Source organism: Lolium rigidum, chromosome 3 (assembly GCF_022539505.1).
Source record: "Lolium rigidum isolate FL_2022 chromosome 3, APGP_CSIRO_Lrig_0.1, whole genome shotgun sequence".
In the NCBI taxonomy this organism is placed as follows: Eukaryota; Viridiplantae; Streptophyta; class Magnoliopsida; order Poales; family Poaceae; genus Lolium; species Lolium rigidum.
The window spans coordinates 15,521,039-15,544,796 of record NC_061510.1 but is presented as its reverse complement, the minus strand read 5'-3'; the positions used below and the strand labels follow the sequence as shown (position 1 = coordinate 15,544,796).

The window sequence follows — 23,758 nt, the reverse complement described above, 5'->3', positions numbered from 1 at the left end:
ATTATCAGTGGACTATGAGTTAGCAAACCCTGAAAAAAGGTCGACGTACGTGACATATACGATTGATGAGAACCGGGTGACCTGAACTCTACCGCTGGGACACGTTGACCAAGCGGCAGCAATAATCCAGCTGATCATGGTGCCTGACTGGGAATCTGAATTGAAGAAGGTTGTATCATTGGGCATGTCCGCATGTGCGCATTCGGTCGATATACGTTCCCCCGGTCGGAAGCTGAGAAGCGGCATAATTTTTTTTTTGTTCCACTAGTATATGAACCCCCTAGCTCACCACGATACAATCCACAATTCAAGCAACCCAAGCTTGCAAGAACTAATACTCCTACTAGAGATCGCAGGCTAGCCTGCAGCCCGTGCTGAAGAGATGGTGAAGGCGTCTCTTTGCGTGCTGGTGACCTTGGTCCTCGCAGTCATCGCCGCGCAGGCTCAGGCAGTGTCGCCGGCTAAGACGACACAGGCTGTCATGGACGCAGTTGTGAAGCAAGAGGTGGAGAACGCCATCAACTGCAACCCCGGCGTCGGCGCCGCCCTCGTCCGGCTGGTATTCCACGACTGCTGGGTCCGCGTAAGTCCTTCAGTTTAGAGGCATGCATGCAATTATACACGCGCAACTATTACTACTAGAACCTAAATATTGTATGTAAATGATTTTGCTGATAGGAGTGAATATTGTATGCTATCAGGGTTGCGATGCATCCGTGCTCCTCGATAAAACACCGTCGAGCAGTAGTGTGGAAAAGAACGCGGCCAATAACATCGGCCTCGCCGGCTTCGATGTGATCGACAACATCAAGGCCAGGCTCCACGACGTCTCCTGCGCAGATATCGTCGTCTTCGCGGGGCGCGAGTCGGCCCGCATCCTGAGCAAGGGCAGCATCGACTACACCCTCGCGCCGGGCCTCCTGGACGGCGTGGTCTCGTCCGCGGCGGAAGCCGACGCCACCCTTCCGGAGGCCAGCTTCAGCTTCCAGGAGCTCAAGGACAACTTCAACCGCACCGGCTTCAGCGTAGAAGACCTTGTCATCCTGTCCGGTGCGCACTCCATCGGTGTCGCCCACCGCACGTCCTTCCAGGACCGCCTCGATGCGGCCACGCAAACCCCGATCGACCCTGACTACCAGACGGCCCTCAGGTACCGCGTCAACGTTGATGGGCTCAAGACGCCGAACCCGACGGAGAAGAACAACATCCGCGACATGAGCCCCTTTTTTCAGGGAGTCTCCGGCTACAACTCCTCGGGGGTGAACCTGTACACTCTGGAGGCGGGTGCCCTGGACAATAGCTACTATACCGCCAACCTCCAGAAAATGGTGCTCTTCAAGTCGGACTGGGAGCTGAACCAAGACCCCACACACTTCGCGGGAGACAAGCTTATCGAGTATAGGGACAACGCCGCGGATTAGGACCTCGACTTCAGCGACGCCATGGCCAGGCTCAGCAGCCTCACTTCCCCTGGCCCCAAATCCGAAGTCAGGAAGCACTGCAGGCGCACCAACTCTTACTAGAAAACATCCCCGGACAATGGCTGATCCATTTATATTTTGATCCTGCAAGAGAAAGGAATTAAAGGGCACGGATTTTAATTTTGATTCAGGGGGGGAAATGTTTCGGACAAAAAGAATTTGAACCAAACTATTATTTCTGTTAAATTAAATATTGTTTATGCATATTCGTGTAGACAAAACCGTATCAAATCGGATTCAGTTATGATGGTAATCATCTTGCCTTGCATGCCAAGCCCGCTTGCAATGCAATATAAGACTACCCATAATGGGGGTATCATAGCTAGTATCATGCATGTAAAAAGCTGATGTGTCACATTAATAAATGAAGAAATAGATGGTAGTAGTATCATAGGTAGATACTGTATCATAGCACGTAGAACCAGAAAAATTAATGTTAAACCAATCTTGTACACACTTTTGCATTGAGATTCTACAAATCACTAAATATAATTAACTTATGATATTACTACATGATACTATGCATTGTGAAGATAGTATCACATACTAGTATCATATGCATGATAGTACTATATGATACTCCCCATTGTGACTAGTCTAAGATCTGATCCGGTGGTAACGTTTTGGCTATCGAGGCAGCTCCGATTCCTCCGGTGTCTCTAGTAGATCCAATCTCATTGCTCAAATGTTCGACATGACTTCTAGCTCGACCCAATCCACTCAAACCTCCAGCACTGCGGTGTCTGGGCCCATGATGTCCGGATCAATGCTTTCGTCTGGCATAGTACGTGTTCCAAACCTGTCCTAGTTCGTCACAATCAAGCTTAGTCCTGATAGTTCATTACATCTTTTGGAAAACTCAAGTCATCCCAATCCTTCGTGGATCCAATTTGATTTGCTTTGTTGATGGCTCGTGTGAGTGTCCATCATAGTATGTCGTAACATCTGAAGAAGGTGGCGCTGCTTAGGTCGTCAATCCGGAGCACACAGCATGGAGCCGCTGGGATGAGGTATTGATGGCCGGTCTTCTCTCCACCCTCTCCATCGAAGCTCTGGCCTAGGTGACACTGCTTGGTTTGTTGCCGGGAACATGTGTCGCCGTGTGCGATGTATTACACACGGGTTGGTGATTGAGTTTGCCTGGAGCATTAGAACACGGTCGAATTTTCGGCGTGTAAGCGATGTTCCACACCGGAAAGGACCTTCGGTTTGAGATGGGGCCTTTCTAGTGTCAACTAAAATTCAGAATCAATATTTGTTGTTGTGCTAGGTAGGTCTTTTTTTAATGGGCTAGGTAGTAGGTACAATGGCGGATGCAGGAAAGAATTGGAGGGGGGCACACCTCCACACAAAAAAATGCGCCTCCCAAATTGCGAAAAACGTTTGCCAAATAAAAATATATAAGACATATTGATTGTCAACATTGAAATTCAATATATATATATATCTCAAATTTTCATGATTGCAATCCAAATAGTTCAAAATATGAAATGAGTCTTACATGATAGAATATACTCCCTCCGATCCGAAAAAATTGTCGGACGGGACATTTTACGAAAACATCCTCGTGTTTTCTTTTTACTCAACCCGCACTACAGCTCTACGTCTTCGTCTCCAACCCGCAACCGCACACAACATTCGATCCCCTCCTCTGCCAGCCTCCGCCCCAGTGGCCATAGGGCATCTCCCGAGCCTCGGCGCCCAGCTCGACGGCGAGTCGCGGGAGTCGGCTCCGACGTGATGCGCGGCGACGACTACGGGCGGCATGGACTCGACATCGGCGTTGGATGCCGACGGGTTGTCGTAGGGTGGACGGCGCTGCACCCGCCGGCCTCGATCTGCGCGTGCTGTTCCAGAGGCGCTGGATGCAGGAGCCCATCAGGAAATCGGGTATGTTGTAGGGAAGCGGGCGGAGCCCCGACCGTGCGTTGTTATCGCAGAATAGATCGAAGCTGTTGGTGGCGCCCATGGACCTCCTCAACTTCGGCAGGGACGGGCCGGGGCGGCGCGCCGGAGCACGATGGCCGGTTTGTATGGCGACGGGTGGTCCCCCGATGCGGCTCTCCGCCGGCTATGGCGGGTCCTCGGAGTGGAGCGGCGCTGGACACATCCAAGATCCATGGAGTGGAGTTGATTGCGCCACAACCTCCATAGATTGTTAGATAAAGTCAATTTTGCAAGGGTTTAATTGTAAAATACAATTTGCATTACCGGTTGGACACTTATTTAGGTTCGGAGGGAGTAGTATAAATAGAAAATTACATCATTTCTCCATCATCTACAATCAACGGTGTTGAAGACGATGAAATCTTCTTTGATTCTTGTTTCTCGAAAAGTAACGAAATTTAGCTATTTCTCTTCATTTCTACATAATTGAAACATTCAACCATATAAGTGACTTCATTTCTACGAGTGTCAAACTACTAATTCTATTATTAGCACAGAGAATAGCTGAAAAGGGACAATTTTATATCTTAAAACACTTAACAGTCAGTCAGTGCACATGGAAACTGTGTGCGGGAGCGGACCTGCTGCCCTGCTGAACTGTTGGAGCGCCGGCGGGAGTAGCCGTGGAGAGCGGCGGCCGGCCGGAAGCACGGCGACCCAGCCGGGGAGAGCGGTGACAGAGGGATTCCGGGCAGCGAGCGTCGGGGGGCCGAGTGAGAGAGGGGCGGGCGCCAGTGGCGCCGAGGCAGCTGCCGGCGGGGAATCGCGCATGATCTAGTCCATGACCTCGTTTCTGCTTCTCGTTCGATGCGATTGGAACTTGGAACTTTTAATGTGAGTGTGAGACCGTGTTGGGCTTATTGGACCTTTTATCCAAGGGGTGTCAAAAAAAATCCACAAATTCTGGGTGGGCCACGCCCCTCCCCCCGCTGCTTCCGCCCATGGCTAGGTAGGTCATGGGTGCATCACACGATGAAGATGAACTGACCTGCATTAACACTCAATGCTGTGGTCAAGCCGTTAATGACCCTGCAGAAGGGGCGGAGGCAGGTCGAGTAGGGCCCCTTCATAATTTGTAGAAGTGGCCAAAACTAATCTGCAGACTATACTCTAGAATTTCCGTAAATTTGATTACAATGATGGTACACCAGAAATTGCTTTTAAGATATTTTCTTATAATGTGTCATTATGTCAACCAAAATAATAACCATATTTAATATTAATGCAAATGCAAAAAATAAGTAGGCGTACAATTTTATGATTTGTTGTCCAATGTCTATAAAATAAAAAAACTAACACTTTTTTATTACAAAATACATTTGTTTTTAGATGTTAAGAGTATTTTTGATTGTATATTACAATTAATACCAAATATATTTACAAAATTCCATATTAGTTAATGCTTTTTACGATGTAGAGGGGAAGATACAATCATTTATAATGTAATATAATAAAATTAAGTTATTTGAAAAGTATTAAAACTTTAGTGTAAATTATATTTATTTAACCTGCTCTAGGTCCAAAATTTGTTTGGACAGCCACCCTGAACCTGATAAGTTCATTTGACAATTTGTGTCCATTGCCCACCTGGCTCATGTGTTTATTCAAATTTTACACAACTAGGCCCAAGCTCACACTACTTCATTTCTCCATTATTGCAGCATCAAGATTGAATTAATTGCCCCTGTTTCTTCTTTCTCAAAGTCCACTGTTAAGCACTTTTTGTACTGAATGCTTGCATAGCCCCGTGAATGTAAGCTGTAAAAATAATACCGCATGTGGCTATTCTATTTTAACCAATAATAAAGTTTTAGGTAACATATTTCACTGTGGTCTAAACATGTAGCCTGTGTTCTTAAACCAGATTCTTATTTAGTGTTGAGCTTCTCTTTACTAGTGTGCACTTGTTGCTGATCTGAACTACTAGATCTAAGTTGTTGCTCTTTATGGATTGAACACAAGGTTTCCTTGTAATGATGAACTCAGTTATGTCCTTATCAATGTGAGTGTGCTGCTTCTTACTACTATCTCAAAAGTTGGATGTGCACTTAAAACACTGTCTACATATTTTCTTGTGTTTGCTTTTGCTGGTCATGTTTTGTTCTTGTTTGTGTATAACCAAGAGGAATAAATGATAGGGTGACCTTTTTTGACAAGACTTCCTCGGCACCTTTATCTGGGAGCTCGTTGATGTGGGTACCCAAAAGTTAAATTTCTTTTTGTTGTGCTGAATCAATTGTTGTCATGCTATCAAGTACTGTTCTGCATGGAGTTGTGGGTCGAGCCAAGCACTATGCATTTTTTTTTCCAGATCATTTAAGTGCTAGATAGTTCATGCATATAGCCCATGTTGTGAATTCTTTACCATTTCATGAGTATGGGTGTTGCGTCATACTTGTTCATTGCTTAGAACAACAATATGCATACTCTTGGTTGGTGGTGTTTAAAGAAGATTTTTTGTTTGATTGAAAATGACTATTTTTTCAAGTTTCCTAAGTCATTTTTTTACGGTGTTATCAATCTTGTAAGAAGAGTTGTGCTATGAAATTTTTTTGCACTATTGATTAAGTTGGAGATACTTCTGAGGTTGTCGTCTTCCTGTTACTTCTTTAAGTAGTAGATACATATTTGCATGCATGTAAGTATTTCTGCTTGCTGGGTAATGGAGGAATGATCACAACAATCGAAATTTTGATATATTGGTATGTCCCTTTCCTTGTGATGAAGAATCTTTGTTCAAGCAGATTGTTTGGTTTTCTTGAAGCAAATAGTATGCCGTTTTTTTCTAGGTTTCCACGGCCTATAGCTTTTGATGTCCATGGTTTACTCACAGGAGTATCTTTTTTTTTCGCTCATTCTGCTACCACTTTGGTTGTATTTATTTTCTTTGTTTAACCGATGCCAACGACATAGCATGAAAACCATATCATGTCCAACTGGCATGTATGATGTACGTATTAACAGGCTATTATATGATTCTTCTTATTTCCTTGTTGAAGCCGTCTTGACCGCAGCCTGGTTTCTTTTCCTAGAAGGTACAATTTCCGAATTTTATGAAGGTCCAGTCTATATTCTACTGAAGAGTGGTGCAGATAGCTCTATAGGTTGTACTGAACTGATAACCTAAGGTCGGTGGTTTGCTTCTGCTAAGTAAGGCGGGTTTGTGGATTAAAATTTTCAGGTGTTTCGTCGACGTTTTGTGCACTGTTTGGCAAGGTGTCTTGGCTCAAATGGCGCGATGACTAGAATCGTGCAAGAATATATCAAGGAGACTTGGTGACAATGTAGTTATGATCTATCGGTATTAATGGAGCACCTAAATGGCCTGGCCTGCTGTCACCACTGACCTTATCTACTACGGTAGCTGGCAGACATATTAGGTGAAATAACTGGCAAGCACTAAGCCTTGCATTTGGCCTTTCATAATTCGTGGTGAGTGGTCTGGGCATTCCTCCTCCAGCAAGCACAGACCAAACATCCACAAATCAGATCGGGTAAGATGTACTTCTAATTTCTGCCTAGCATGAAAGACCCAAGAATCGTAGGGCCGAGCCAGTCATCCGCTTGATCTTGTCATACCTGGGCAATTCTTGATGTGATTCACCCTGCAGTTTGAAGAATCTGATAAGCGAAGGGGCAGAGCGGCTAGTGTCTTGCTACCCTTGTCTGCCTGTGTTGTCGGCAATCCAAGTTTTGAGATGCAAGAGGGGCACATGCTACTGGTGACTCCTTGGAAGACAATGGATACTGTTTGGGCTACAGTAAAAGAGAATCCTAGTATGCAGCATATGAGACAATCATTACCTGGGTCAGTCCATCTTTTATATGCATTCTGGTTGCTAACATCCAACACCTTTTTTTTTGTTGAATTAACGATGATGAACTGCTATATGCAGGTTACCCCAGCGGGAGCGCTCCGTGTGGCCTGAGATGAAGACCCTTGCACTCAGGGTCTACGGAGAGAGATGTTGCTGATGGAAATGAAGTGGTTCTGTCCTTGGCTTTGATATTTCAAGATGTGAACTGGTAGTGTATTTATTTTGATGGAAAGGTGTTTGACTCAAGAAAAGCTTGTTGCCGACATTGTTCTTACTTTTTTTTTGGTAAAACATGTATGTTTGTAGGCCCTCTTGCGGACTGGCTATGCGGTGCGTTGATGGCGGTGCTGCTGTTCCTGGGCTTGCCGAGGCCTCCCGCGCTCCTCATCTGGCTGTAGGCTTGGTGGCCCCTGGCTTCGACAACCCCCTAGGCATGGTGGCCGTGACGCTCAGCCTCTGCTACAAGCTTTCCAGAGTCCGGTGAGCTACTGGTTCACCCTTCACCCTTCAGTTATGTGGTTCCCATGTGCTCTGTGATTGGCTGTACTTAGGCTCCGGCTTGATGCCTGGTGACCCCTGTTTGAATTATGGTGATGATGTGGACCTGGTCACATATTGTGCAGGCATGTGAAGGATGTGCGAGGCGATAAGTCTTTTTTGGCTGGTGGTTGCTGGACACGGCGTTGGAGTGGTACACGGAGTTGCCAGCGGGTCGCCGTGTCGATCATGTAGGAGGGAGAGAGGTGGAGCATAACTGCCCTGATGCAACAGCAGCGGCAAGGGGAAAACTAGAGCTGGTAGCTGGCCAGGAGGGAGGAGACCTAGATCCGACATGGTTTTCTTACATGTGTCGATGTGCTTGATAACCTGAGGATGACATGGTACTTTTTGTGATCTGGGCAGTTTAGATATGTTGGTTAGAAAGTGTAGTCGTAGCACTTGAGGTGTTGTGTAAGTATATCAAGCTGCTAGTTTGTGTGTAGTTCTTCCTAGCTAAGCACCGGATGGTACCTAGAGATTAGCTCTATCTAGCTGATGTAGTAGTGTAAGCACATACATCCATCAGTCACGGGATCTTATGGTATTGCTTGGCACTTCCTTTGTGTTTTTAGTGCTACATAAATAAAGAGTGTTATTATTGGTTAGTTAGCTTCTATATTTGGACATACAAAAAATTATCTTGTTGATATACACTATGATGGTTGTATACACTATTATGGTTTGTATTCTTCAAAGTTACCTTCTGGATTGACCGGTGCCATGTTTTTGTTGTAGAGATTCACCAACAAGAGGCTGGAGCCAATCTACGCCTAGCCCAGTTGTCTGGGCATTCCTGCTCATGCAAGCAAAGCAGACCAAACATCCGAAAAATCAAATCGGTTAAGATATACTACTCATTTCTGGCTGGCATGAAAGACCCAAGAAGTGCAGGGCCGAGCCATTCATCTGCTTGTTCTTGTCAAATCCGAGCAATTCTTGATGTGATTCCCCCTGCAGTTTGAAGAATGTGATAAGTGAAGGGCAGAGGGGCCATTGTCTTGCTGCCCCTGTCGGCATGTGTTGTCCGCAAAGCAAGTTTTGAGATGCAAGAGGGGCACCTGATACAGTGACTCGTTGGAAGACAAGTGATACTGTTTTTGGGCTACAAGAAAATAGAATCCAGGTATGCAGCATGTGAGACAATCTTTACCTGGTGTTAGTCCAGCTTTTTTTATGCATTCTGGTTGTTAGCATCCAACGCCTTTTTTGTTGAATTAACGCTGATGAACTGCTCCATGCATGCGCTCTAGTGGGAATTAAAGCTGGACCTGGATCTTTTGGTCTTTCTATCCAGGAGCGCTGCGTGTGGCCTGATATGAAGACACTTGTACTCAGAGTCTGTGGAGAGAGATGCTGCTGCTGATGGCAGTGAAGAGTTTCCGTACTTGGCTTTGTTGTTTCAAAATGTGAACTGTTAGTGCATTTTTTTGATGGAAAACTGTTTCACTCAAGAAAAGCTTATTGTGGACATTGTGCTTACATTTTTTTTGCTGAAACATGTATGTTTGATAGGCCCTCTTGGGGACTAGCTATGCGGTGCGTTGATGGCGGTGCTGCTGTTCCTGGGCTTGCCAATGCCTTCTGCGCTCCTCATGTGGCTGTAGGCTTGGGTGGCCCCTGGCATCGACTACTTCCTCGGCGTGGCAGCCGTGACGCTCAGCCTTGGCTACAAGCTTTCTGGAGTCTGGTGAGCTACTGGTTCACCCTTTATCTGTTATGTGGCTCACATGTGCTATGCGATTGGTTGTACTTATGCTCCGGCTTAATGGCTGGTGACCCCTGTTTGAATCATGGTATGATGCTGACATGGTCACATGTTGTGCAGGCAGGTGAAGGACGAGCGAGGTGCTAAGCCTTGTTTGACTGGTGGTAACCGGACACGGCGTTGGAGTGCTACACAGAGCTGCCAGCAGGTCGCCGTGATGCTTGTGTAGGAGGGAGAGAGGTGGACGCATACTGCCTTGATGCAACAGCATCGGCAAGGGGAAAACTGGAGCTGGTAGCTAGCCAGGAGGGGGGAGACCTAGATCCGACATGGTTTTTCTTACATGAGTCGATGTGCTTGATAACCTGAGGATGACATGGTGCATTTTATGATCTCGGGAAGTTTAGATATGTTGGTTAATTAGCAAGTGTCGTAGTAGCAGTTGAGGTGATGTGCAAATATATGAAGTTGTTAGTTTGTGTGTTGTTCTTCCTAGCTAAGCACCGGATGGTACCTAGAGCTTTGCTGTATCTAGCTGCTGTAGTAGTGTTAGCATATACATCCATCAGTCACGGGATCTTAAGAAGCTTGGTACTGTTTGATTTTTATTTGTACTGCAACCTGAAGCTGAAAGAATATTGCTAGAGCACTTGATGTTGAAATTTGGTTTGCGTTATTTCTGCGTCATAATTTGAGCTACGTGTGATTTGAAATGGATTGGATATGTCTATTGGTTCTGATTTTGTTGCAGCTTAAATATGATAAATCCAATTTTTGACGAGTTGGTAGTATTTAGCTATTTTCCTGTGGCCTGAAATCGTATGATTGTTCTAGCAATTCAGAGACAAGGAAAAAATCATGTACGACTGCTACGTACGTAGTGCTTGGATTCCGTGGCCAGGAAGCACATTCAGCTTAGCGTGACGTAACCGTGATGGCAACTAGGTGGTGCTGCTTTGTTTAGTCTGTTAGATAAGATTGATCTATGCAGCTCACGATAGATCAATCGGCATGTATAACAAACAATCGATTTAGTCGTACTCGCGTATATATTCTTCTGTCTATCCCGTCTCTCTCTGTCAAACACAAGGAGGAGATAATCAAATCTTTGCCTAGCCGGACGAACAAGATTAATTTGTTCCTATGGAGCAAAAGTTACGGGATTTGTAGCCGGGAATAGGGACACTGGAAGTATCTGAATTTTAGGAAAGAAACATAGTAAGTAATTGTTATTATGGAGAAAAAGTCGTGAAAATTAAACGCAATCCCTCTTATCCCTCCCTTTGATCCGGCATGCAAAATGGTGGATCTTGGTCCCATCGGGCCCGGGAAAATGAGGCGTCCATCCGGTGATTAGTCAACTGGATTGATTGACTATACCTATTAATTAGGGATACGCCTCTTGGTTTTCCTTGTTTGGTGAGAAGCGCTATGTCAGCAATCCGTGTGCTATACCCATCCCTACCGTCTATCCATCCATCCTTGCCGTGAAGGATTGAAACGAACAGAGGAGAGACCCCCACAGCGAAATCTCATCGTTTTTTCCCGCTTTCGGCTTCGCCCCAAATATTTTCAAACCAGCCTAACTCCTCTATAAGTAGAAGGGCATCGCCGAAGACCGCGTGCGGGGAGCGTGTGTGACTTAGACTTTATGCTCCTGGCCTCTTAGGCCTTTTACTATCTTGCTACTTAGAATAGCATAACTTTGCTTCCGTGGATTGGTGAAACATCAGGTCAGTGACCTCTGCTTGTAATACTTTGGTTTTTCGCTCAGTTATCTCACCCTGTAGGCCCTAGAGATCTAGGTTAGGCTTATGCCCGATGGAGATTTGGGTTTATCTAGCCTCGACCTCTGGGGGACCCCACAAGTTTTGGTATCAGAGCAGGATTGCCTGTATGAAAACCTTTCTGTTGGTCGATGTTGAGTCTAGTGTTTGTGAAAACTATTTGAAAGCTAAACGTATTTGTGAAAATCTGATTAGGATTCTTTTTACTCCTTATCTGGTATCGCTCTAATTCAGAGTCACCTTACCTTGTGTTGATTTGAAAAAGTTTTACGATCTCTTCTGGTCTTTTAAAACTTAGGTGCCTCAAGGGCAGGTCGTTTCTTAACCAGTTGACCTAGAGTTGAGTTCTCTAAAGTGTTGTGTGTTCTTTGTTCTCTCTTTGTTTTATTTCAATCGAGAGATTTCCTTCCATCATGATCTCTCTATTTTGTGGGTTCCACAACATTCTGTTCTAGGCTTCGAGGTTTCCTTTCACCTCGGATGTCTCCTTTACTTTTGCTTCGGAAGCTAGGTATGACTTCTTAAAAGTTACCTTGTGATTACTACCTCGGAGTGTCCTCCGTGCCACTCAGATAGTAGTTACTCCTTTCTTTGTGTTTTAAACCTAGGACTTGAACCGAAGGTCCCGGATTGTGTTGGGTTCTCTTAGTGTGAACCTAGTACATGATGCTGGCCTTTCACCCAAGGTCCATTTTGTTGATCCTTGTTGTTAATGGTCAAACATTACATCAAGATGTCTAACTTCAAATTAATCCTTCAAGCTTCTGGTTGTAGTCGTGATTGAATTGCGGCAACAAAGACCTTCCCTACCATCAGCTATGGTAGAGGTTCTGTCATGGAACCAAATGGATCACGATATGAGTTCTCTTTGTGAGTCTCAAATCTATGTCTGTGACTCTGCCACACATCCTTTTCAGCATGAGTTTTGCAAGAGTGTCATATTGTGCATCTACATCTCAGGATTTCCGATCCTGTTCATGTTCCTCCTCCTAGTTGCTTTCTGACCTTTTTCTGGTAGTTAGCAACCAAGTGGTATTTGTGCATTGGAATCTTCTAGTGCATGTTACACCTGTGGTCTTCCAAGACATTTCACTTCGAAATGTCGGGAGAAACAAACTGCAGTACCTCATCCATTTCTAGGACCCGGTCAAAGTGTTGTAATCCGCAGAATGTGGGGTTTATGCACCTTCTGTTCTGTTCTACCTTAGAGTATCACACTCTTTTATATCTATAGGTCATGCTAAGTCTCATGGACTTATCGATGAAGTGATGCTCTTACATATATTTACTCACCCTTCCTCCGAGCTGTCCGTGCTTGGGAATGTTGAGGTGTTTGTATTGATGTGGCCATCCGAGATTCTTAGCAATTCTCATTTCTTTGAAATCCAAGGACATTTGTGTCATTCTTAGCGTGATTGTTTAATCGATCACTAAGCGAAGTTTGAGTATGTTCCCTAATATGTTATCTAGGCACACCTTCTTCGGTCAAAGAGTTAGGTTCATTACAGAGCTCTCAAGACCACATCAGATGCTTTGTAAAGCAATATTCCGCTCTCGAACTTAGAGATATATCGGTGGTAAGTGATGTTCTATGTGTCTTTCTAGAAGCATCGCCATGTTTCCACATGACCGTGTTGTCAAGTTCATGAGTAAGTTGGTTCTCTGAATCACTACTTCTCCAAGAAACCGTACAGGATATCCTGGACTAGTTGGTTGAGCTTAAACAACAACTTGGAGTGTTGTAAGACAAGAGCTCTATCCGACTTGATTCTTCTTAAAGGGATGTTTAGTTTTGTTTGTGTTGAAGTCAAGAAGTATCTCTGTTATGGACATGCTATCTTCCCAAAACTTTGATTTGTGTTTGGACTATCATCAAATCAAACTCAGTTCCAAGGACTATCTTGATGGTGTTTTTATTAATGGTGTTTTGCCTGAGTACACCTTCATGCCCCTTTGGTCTGACCAATACTTTTTCCTCGTTCATGTAACATATGAGTCCTTCTTGTTGGATTATCTTGATAAGTTTGTTGTTGATTCCATCGATGATATTCTTATTCCCTCCATTTCTAAAGAGGTTCATATTGAATCTTTGGCACTAATGTTGGAAAATTTTAAGAACTATCTTTGTGTTATCACGAAGTATGTGTTCTGGATGCTGGAAGTGATCTTCTCTGGTGCACGTGCATTTGTTGAAAGATGTTGCCGTGGATCTGGGTAGAGTTCCCTTTGTTTTCCTAAGGAATCATGGAAAGTCAGTGATGCATGTGCGGAATATTACTGAGAAGGCAGGTTGTTACCTCCATATGCTTGAAACATTCCTCTATGCACACTAAGCCACTGACTGGTTTGTTCAAAAAAGAGAAGAAGCTTAATAGTTTCAATATCTTCTTTGATGTCCTCACCAGGACTCAATTGCGATACATTGCAAGTAGTTCATATGCATGCAATGCCTTTGGCAGTTGCAACCACATGGGTTATGCAATCTAGCTCAATCTTTTGGAGCTTAACATTGTAGTCCATAACTTGAGAATCTAGCAACTTTACCTTGGTGGTAACTATTGCAAATTTCTATTTGGACTTGCTAAGTTTGAAATATCTTTACACCTATCCTAAGCTGAATCTCAAGTAGCAACGATGGTTAGTGTTTCTCAAGGATTTTTGACATAGGTCTCTTTGTAAATCTGACAAGATTGATGTCGTGGTTAACACAATTTGTCGGAAGGTCTAGTGTCATAATTGTTGGAGATATGCCCAAGAGGCAATAATAAAGTGGTTATTATATATCTTTGTGTTTATGATAAATGTTTGCATACCATGCTATAATTGTATTAACCGAAATATTGATACATGTGTGTTATGTAAACAACAAGGAGTCCCTAGTAAGCCTCTTGTATAACTAGCTTGTTGATTAATAGATGATCATAGTTTCATGGTCATGAACATTGGATGTTATTAATAACAAGGTTATGTCATTAGATGAATGATATAATGGACACACCCAAATAAGCGTAGCATAAGATCACATCATTAAGTTCAATTTGCTATAAGCTTTCGATACATAGTTACCTAGTCCTTCGACCATGAAATCATGTAAATCACTTATACCGGAAGGGTACTTTGATTACATCAAACGCCACTACGTAAATGGGTGGTCATAAAGGTGGGATTAAGTATTCGGAAAGTATGAGTTGAGGCATATGGATCAAGAGTGGGATTTGTCAATCCCGATGACGGATAGATATACTCTGGGCCCTCTCGATGGAATGTCGTCTGATTAGCTTGCAAGCATGTGAATGGTTCACAAGAGATGATATGCCACGGTACGAGTAAAGAGTACTTGTCGGAGACGAGGTTGAACATGGTATGGAGATACCGATGATCAAACCTCGGACAAGTAAAATAATCGTGTGACAAAGAGAATCGGTATCGTATGTAAATGGTTCAATCGATCACTAAGTTATCTTTGAATGTGTGGGAGCCATTATGGATCTCCAGATCCCACTATTGGTTATTGGTCGGAGAGGAGTCTCGACCATGTCTACATAGTTCATGAACCGTAGGGTGACACACTTAAGGTTTGATGTCATTTTAAGTAGATATGGAATATGGAATGGAGTTCAGATGTTTGTTCGGAGTCTCGAATGGGATCCAGGACATCATGAGGAGGTCCGTAATGGTCCGGAGAATAAGATTCATATATAGGAAGTCACTTTCCAAGTTTGGAAATGATCCGGTGCATTTATGGAAGGCGCTAGAATGTTCTAGAACCTTCCGGATGAAATCACCATGGAAGGTGGAGTCCCGGTTGGACTCCACCAAACCCAACCAGCCAACCAAGTGGGAGGGTGGAGTCCACTCCTTGGCCGGCCAAAGAAAGGGGGAAGGGGAAAGTCCCTGTCCCTCTAGGTTTCGTCCATAAGGCAGTTTTTGAATTGGGGTCTTATTCGAAGACTTTGGGCAAACCCTTGGGGTTGCACCTATATAATGAGGAGGAGAGGGAGGGGGCAGCCCTGTACTTGGAGGCACCACCATAGGGGGGTCCCTGGTCGGCACCCCTACCCCCTCTCTCCCAAACCCTAGCACACCTCCCTCCTCATACACCTCCCGTAGCGCTTAGGCGAAGCCCTGCCGGAGTTCTCCACCACCACCGCCACCACGCCGTCGTCTGTCGTCGGGATTCCGAGGAGGATCTACTACTTCCGCTGCCCGCTGGAACGGGGAGAAGGACATCGTCATCAACAACGAACGTGTGACCGAGTACGGAGGTGCTGCCCGATCGTGGCACCGTCAAGATCTTCTACGCGCTTTTGAAAGCGGCAAGTGATCATCTTCTGCAACAACGAGATCTAATCTCGTAGGCTTTGGAAATCTTCGAGGGTTAGTCTCATGATCTTCTCGTTGCTCCCATCTTCTTGATTGGATCTTGGCTTGTTTTTCATTCTTGCGGTAGGAATTTTTTTGTTTTCTATGCTACGAATCCCATCAATAATCTCTTGAAACAACAAGAATAACCACTCTTCATAAGGATCTTGTGCGACTTATTCTAGGAGTTGCCCTTATGATGTCTTTTCAATTCCGAAGTCTGACCTTCACTTGATGACCTATTGAAAGTTCATCATTTGCCTAATGTTGGTGTTTAGCACATCAAGGAGAACAGATTAGAAGCAGCATTGCTAAATGTCTCTCGGTCAATCACTCGAAACCATTTCTCCGGTAATAACAACTTCGTAAGGAAAAAAATTCACTCCCCGGTGATCCTTGCTACGTTGTTCGACAATGCTTTTCTCCTTCCTTTGGTTTTACTTGAAGTTCCCTTTAATTCACACGTTGTGTGAATTCGTCAACCATATGTGACCACAGTATTTTTGAGTAAGCTTTAACCGAGTGACAATCCTCTTGTCATATTCAAAGTTCAAATCCTGGGAGAAGTATCTTTTCTTAGGGTCCCAAACCTTGGCACTTCACTAGCTAGTGTTCCTTCCCTTCATGTTGTTTGTACCTGAAGTTCTAATCAATTCACACGTTGTGTGAATTCGTCAGTCATCTAGGCCCCAGCCTTTTGATTAGACAACAATAGTTTCATGTATCCTGTCCGAAGAGTGACTATGATTTTGAAATCCAAAGTTGCTCTCGTTGTATAATCATTCGTCCTTCTACGAGTCACCCTCTCTAAGAATGCCTCGTTATGGTATCAAAGGCCATTTAACTCCTCGCTACCTTGCCCTTCGTATTCTTATCAGGCATGGAGTAATTGTCTACCAAAAATTTGAAACTTCTTCCGTCTCCTCCGATACCTTGACGTGTTTCATGTCTGTTAGCTCAAGAGTTGTTTTTATACACTCCTCCATGAGTTGACCATGAGATACTTAATCTTTGTGAAGATCCACCGTCCAGTGTCATTCCCTCTTTCCTTTAGAGTGAAGAAAGCAAAATGAAGAGTTCTTCATTGTGTTGTGGATCAGTTTCTTCATAGTGTTGTGGATCAACTTCATTCATGATGTCGTGGATCAACTTCTTCAAGAAAAAGATTGTCTTGGTATTGAAAAGATCATTGAAGACCGGTGTAGTTCTTGTTACTTTCTCTATTGCTACCTTGGAATCTCGGGACGAGATTCTTTTAAGGGGGATATTGCAGCTCTGAGATCATGCCTTGGCGGCCCGCCTGGCGCCAGATCTGCGGCGAGACCCGGCCTACGCCATTGACATAGGCATCCCAAATGGGCCTGCCGAATATAGTACCCGGGGTTTATTGAAGGCCCACTACCCGAAGGGTAAGAAGATTCGGAAGCCCAAGATGTGTTAAAGGAAAAGATAAGAGTTGTAATAGGAAGTGTTATTTGTAATCTGGCGGGATGAGTTAGAAACCGTCCCGGACTCTGTAACTTGTACAAAACGAAACCCTCGGCTCCGCCTCTTATATAAAGGGGGAGTCGAGGGACGAAGAGATCATCGAATCATTGTCTGCAAACCCTAGTTTTCATATTCGTCGAGTACTTTTCGGCTGAAACCTTCGAGATCTACTTGCCCTCTACTTCTAACTAAACCCTAGCCTACAATCCATAGGCATTGATAAGTTAATCCCTTGTCAATTGGCGCCGTCTGTGGGAATTAGAGGCGTAAGGAGCTGATCTCGATGGCACGTTCAAGATCTTCGACATCGTCAACCGGAAGCAATACTATGGATCGAGGTAAACGGATCGGCTGTCTGGTCTTGTTGATTTTGTTCCTCACCCACCCTCCCGTTTGGATGCATATGCGTATCTGGCGGAGCCCTTGGAGATGACGTTCGGAAGGTTCCACTTTCGCGTCGAGAAGGAAGGGTCGTATCGTGTCGAAATTCCGATTTCGTCGGGATCGTCGGCGGTCGATTCCGATTTTTCAAGCTATGCATCGTCAACCGAGTCGGAAGAAGAAACTTCGGCGACACGTTACGTCGACATCGAGCAAGAGAGAAACTCGCCAAGATCTCCGAGCAACGCATCGTTTGAGTCATCTGCGGACTCACATATAAGCGATGGCTCAAGCGATGTCGACGATTACGACTTCATCGACAAATCTCTCACGGTGGGCAAGGTCTTCATCAATCTCAACAATGATGTCACCGAACCCAACATAGATCCGAGTACAAAATATCATCAGATTTATGCTATCGAAAATCAAGAGGAAACATCGGAGGCTTTCGACGAGTTGGGAAATCCTTTTGTCGATCCCTCAGATTTAAGGAGAGGTATGGGCACTAAATATGTCGGGCCCACACCACGCGTCGAGTTCAACTTCCACGAGCAGCACTGGGATAGAGCGGCAAAAGCCATAGATGGTTCGGAACCAATGACGACGACAGCTACGGCTCAAGAACTGCAAGCTTATCAATATATGCTCGCACGAGCTGCCCGAGAAATAGAAAAACGAGACGGCTGAGTTGAACGAGGAGAAAGGAGGCAGCTACGCATCCAGCAGGAGAAGGGCGGATCTAAGTGGACAATCTAGAGTTTCGGGTGATAGCCACGGAGAGGCTCGGAACAGAGGAAGATCAAGGTTACAACACATACCCGAAGCAGAAAGAGAGCACTTGATTCAAAACCTCGACATGTCTTTTATGACGATAGATACAAGAGGAAATATTATCCCTAAGACACCAGAAGCTGGGTATATGGCGACACAAGCTTACATCCTTGCATCCAGACTCACCCCAGGAGATCCAAGGGAAACATTATACAATATGGCGTTAGCGAGGGTTGGAGCTATGGGGACAGCGTTCGTAGCAACGCCTCCCGAAGAAGCGGCAAGGCAAAATAGTCCACGACCTGCGAGCAGCAACGGCGGCAGCTCCGGAAGGACCAAGTGGAGCAAGAGATACGGGAGCACAAGCAAGGGTCGATAGAGCGAGGCAAAGCAGAAGAGATCATCGGCGGTCCCCGGAGCTTAATGACGAGGATATGTGCGGTCTACCGTGCTTCACGAGAAGAGTCCGAAAAACTCGAGTCCCCTCAGGATTCAAGTTACCCGATCACTTCAAAAAGTTCGACGGCCTGCAAGATCCGGAGGACTGGTTAATAGATTACCTCGAGACGGTGAAGCTAACTGGAGGAACTAGAGCAACAGCGATGCAAAGTATTCAGGTGCACTTAAGTGGAGCCGCACGATCTTGGATCAAAAAACTCCCGCCAGGATCCATCGACAGCTGGGAAAGTTTCGAGGACGTATTCGTCAAGAACTTCAGGTCCACATGCAAGAAGCCTGCGTCGTTAGAAGAGCTGAGGGCGTGTCGACAAAGGCCAGATGAGTCAATGAGAAAATACATCCAAAGGTGGAACATCATAAAAAACTCGGCAGAAAATATATCTGACGAGAGAGCAATAGATGCGTTTGTCGCAGGAATCGAGGCGTGGAGATTTTGTCGAGGACTTGGGAAGGACCAATCCAAAAACGAGTATCCGCGTTGATGGAGATAGCAAATAAATGGGCGGACGGAGAAGACGCTGTCCACAATAAACGACACAGGTCGCCAGAGGAGGACCGTGGTCGAAATTATCAATCGAGCGACGATTTCCTCGGCAGTATCAGAACTACGACGCTCCAGGGCAAATTTCGGCTGGATTCCGAGCCAGCGCAGGAGGAAACAATAGAGATGATTATCAGAGAAGTAGTGAACAGAGAAGCGACAATAGAGACGACTCCCGCAATAGACAAAATAGTGGGCCGAGGTTTCCAAGACCTTTCGTGTCCCCCGAAGAAATGCTGAACGGACCGTGACAAATGCACTTCTTCCTCGACGGCAACGGGAAAAGACGGTCGGGGCACCTGCAGGAAAGACTGTCGAAATTTCCAAGCAATGTTCGGATGTGCGAGAAAATGCTCACGCTCGAGCAGCACGGAGAAACCCTCGGGAGCCTAGGAGCGAAGTTCATCTACCGCCACCTCCCGCGATTACGAGAGGACAATCGACACCCGGCTAAGAATAGCGGCGACTTCGCACCACCACCCTATGTTGATCCTAACTCCAACGGAGCGAGTGTCGATGATTCGGAAGGGAAGGCCATCCAATAGAGCTCAAAAAGTAATCTCACGACAGGTGTTCATGGCAGAGAAAATGCCTCCACCAACGAGTTGAGTACCTTAATTGGTCGGGACAAGATATCGGCTTCACAATAGCGAGATCATCCGCAGCAAGTTCCTCGACCGGGGCGGTCGAGCACTTATTCTGCCGGCGGTTATTGCGGGCTTTGATGTTTCTCGAGTATTCATAGATGGTGGCAGCAGCTTAAACCTTATGTATGCGGATACATTGAGGAAGATGAACATATCCTTAGCAAACACTGAAGCCAACGGACACAAGGTTCCACGGCATCACACCGGAAAAACCAAGTTACCCATTGGGAAAGATCAACCTCGACGTTCGGTTTGGAACCCGAGAAAATTATAGAATCGAGAAATTGGAGTTTGAAGTCGTGGATTTTCCATCGCAATACCACGCCTTGTTGGGACGACCAGCATATGCTAGGTTTATGGCAGTACCACACTATACATACACGTTATGGAGATTGCTCGGACCCAAGGGACCAATCACGGTCAAAGGGAGTTTCGCCTTAGCTGATAAATGCGACAAGGATTTCCATCGGTTATCAGAAACCTTCGGGATGCAGGCTGAATACTTGGCGTCGAAAAGCATGACTGATTACGACGTACTGCCAGACGTTGGAAGGCCAAACAAAGAATCAACTTTCAACACAGAGAAAAATTCTAAGGAGGTGCAGATTCACCCGACAGATCCAAAAAAGACGACGTCCATTGCAAACAACATGGATATCGCATAGGAAAGCGCGCTCGTCGAGTTCCTCCGTGAGAAGTGGAAAATCTTCGCATGGTGTCCAGCTGACATGCCAGGAGTACCCAGGGAACTTGCCGAGCACCACCTAAATTTGGATCCAACAGCGAAACCAATCAGACAACCTTTGCGGCGTTTTTCGGAACCAAACCGCAAATCCATGCTATCAGAAATAAATCGACTAGAGGAAGCTGGTTTTATCGAGAGAGATATCTACGGAAGCCACATGGGTAGCTAACCCGGTTGATGGTGCCGAAGAAAAACACGACAGGTCCTTCGCATGTGCGTCGACTTTACGTGTCTCAACAAACATTGCCCTAAGGATCACTTCCCCCTCCCAAGGATCGATCAAATCATCGACTCCACGGCAGGCTGTGAACGTCTTTCCTTTTTGGATGCATACTCTGGTTATAACCAGATCAGATTAAAAGAAGATGATGAAGCCAAAACAGCGTTTATTACACCTTACGGCGTGTTTTGCTACAAGACAATGCCCTTTGGTCTAAAAAATGCGGGAGCAACATATCAGAGGATGATGCGAAGTGTTTAGCAACACGGATCGGGAAAAATGTGCAAGTATATATCGATGATGTCGTCATAACATCAAAAAAGGGGACAACGCTGATCGAGGATCTCAAAGAAACTTTTGACAATCTCGACAAATTCTGCCTCAAGCTCGAACCCGACGAAGTGTTCTTTTGGCGTCCCGGCGGGAGAACTTCTAGGATTTCTAGTTTCAGCAAGAGGGATTGAGGCAAATCCCGACAAAATACAAGCCATAGTAACAATGAGGAAGCCAACGAAGTTGAAAGAAATACGACGACTAACCGGGCGAGTCGCGGCTTTGAGCAGATTCGTCGCCGGGTTAGGAGAAAAAGCGTTACCATTTTATGCGCCGATCAAACAAGGAGATAAATTCCGAGTGGAACGAAGAAGCCGATAGAGCTTTCGAGGATCTGAAGCGAAAAATATCGACACCACCAATCCTGGTGGCTCCAAAGGAAAAGGAACCTCTCCTGCCGTATATTGCAGCCACACCCCAAGTGGTTAGCACGGTGTTAGTTGTCGAAAGAGAAGAAGAAGGGAAAATCCATGGAGTACGGCGACCGGTATACTTCGTGAGCGAAGTCTTGTCTCCCTCAAAACAAAGGTACCCTCGGTACCAAAAGCTAGCATATGGAGTGTTCACGACGGCACGAAAATTGCGCCACTATTTTTCGGCACACCCGATCATAGTGGTCAATGAAGCTCCTTTGTCAAATATACTTGAACAACCCGGAAGCTACGGGTCGTGTCTCCCTTTGGGGAATAGAACTTTCCCCTCGGGACATCACGTATGAAAAAAGAAAAGCAATAAAGTCGCAAATACTACCGGACTTCATCGCGAGTGGATGGAGTTGCAAAATACGGGACCCCAGATTTATCGAGAACCCGGACTATGAACTTTGATGGGTCCAAGAGACTAGAAGGGGCTGGCGCGAGAGTAGTACTCATATCACCCGAAGGCGACAAGTTGAAGTACATCCTTCGAATGACGTTCCCTAACGCGTCTAACAATGAAGCGAGAATATGAGGCTCTCATACACGGGATGAAGATGGCGAAAGCCTGCGGAGCAACTCGATTAAAAATCTTTGGCGATTCACGGTTGGTAGCTCGGCAAGTTATGAACCAATGTGACGCGAGTCAATGATAGCATGATGGCATACAAGGAGGTGTACAATGAGCTCGAGAAGTTGTTCGATGGATGCGAAGTAAATCATATAAGTAGATTGAGCAACGACGAAGCCGACGTTACGGCAAACATCGGGTCGCGGTGCCTTGCAGTCCCACCGGGTGTATTTTGGGAAGAGATAACGAGAGAGATCCACTGAGTCGACAAAATCAAAAAAGAAGGAGAAGAAACCCTCGGGGGCTACCAAGGAGAAGCAAGAGGAAGAAGAAGAAGAGCAAGACCTGGTCATGGTAATACAAATACCATGGATGCAGCCATACATATCATATATACTCAGGAAAGAAATACCCGACGATCCAGTCGAGGCAAGGCGAGTAATTCGACGCTCCAAAGCTTTCACAGTGGTTAAGGGAGAATTATATAAGAGAAGTATCTCAGGCGTCTTGCAAAGGTGCGTCACACCCGAAGAGGGAAGAATAATTCGAAGGATATACACGAAGGAATATGTGGCCACCACGCAAGTAGTCGAGCTATCGCAGCCAAGGTTTTTCGGGCAGGATTCTACCGGTTAACGAGCAATTGAGGATGCTAAGGACATAGTACGAACTTGCGACGCATGTCAAAGGTTTGCCGCAAAACCTCACTCTCCGGCAGACGAGCTAGCACCAATACCTTTGTCGTGGCCCTTTGCACAATGGGGACTCGATATGGTGGGCAAGTTACACAAATCATGGCCAGGAGGAAAGGAGTACATGCTAGTAGCTGTCGACAAATTTACAAAGTGGATAGAAGCGAAGCCGATAAATTCACCAGACGGAGCATCTGCAGTAAAATTCATACTTGGTCTCGTCTTCAGGTTTGGAGTGCCCCACAGCATCGTCACAGACAACGGTAGCAACTTCACATCCAATGAATTCAAAGACTATTGCAAAGAGGTGGGTATCAAGCTGAACTTTGCGTCAGTTGCACATCCTCAAACCAATGGGCAAGTCGAGAAAGCCAATGGCATCATCTGCAATGGCATCAAGAAACGTCTGTTGGGACCTTTAGAAAAAGCTCGACATACCTGGCCTGAAGAATTACCAAGTGTGCTGTGGAGCATCCGAACAACACCAAATACGGCGACACAAGAAACCCCGTTTTTTCTGGTTCATGGCGCGGAGGCAGTACTTCCAATAGAAATAGAGCACGACTCCCCTAGAGTCACAGCATATGATGAAGAAGCTTCAAAGATAGCATTGGAAGACGATGTAGACGCACTCGACGAAGCTCGAGACGAAGTACTATCTCGCGTAACCAAGTATCAACAGGACTTGAAGAATTACCACAGTCGACGTTTGCGGCCAAGATCTTTTCAGGTGGGCGACCTAGTTCTTCGGCTCACGCAAAAAAGTCATGAAAAACTCGAGTCACCATGGCTTGGCCCTTACATCGTCACGGAAGTAATCGGAGGAGGAGCATATAGGATAAAGGACAAGAAGA

At 45.5% G+C, this 23,758-nt stretch overlaps 1 pseudogene; it reads left to right on the top strand.

The window, feature by feature from the left end:
* The first annotated feature begins 382 nt into the window (after nt 1-382).
* On the top strand, nt 383-1,523 carry LOC124694387 (annotated as a pseudogene).
* Nucleotides 1,524-23,758: the final 22,235 nt, after the last annotated feature.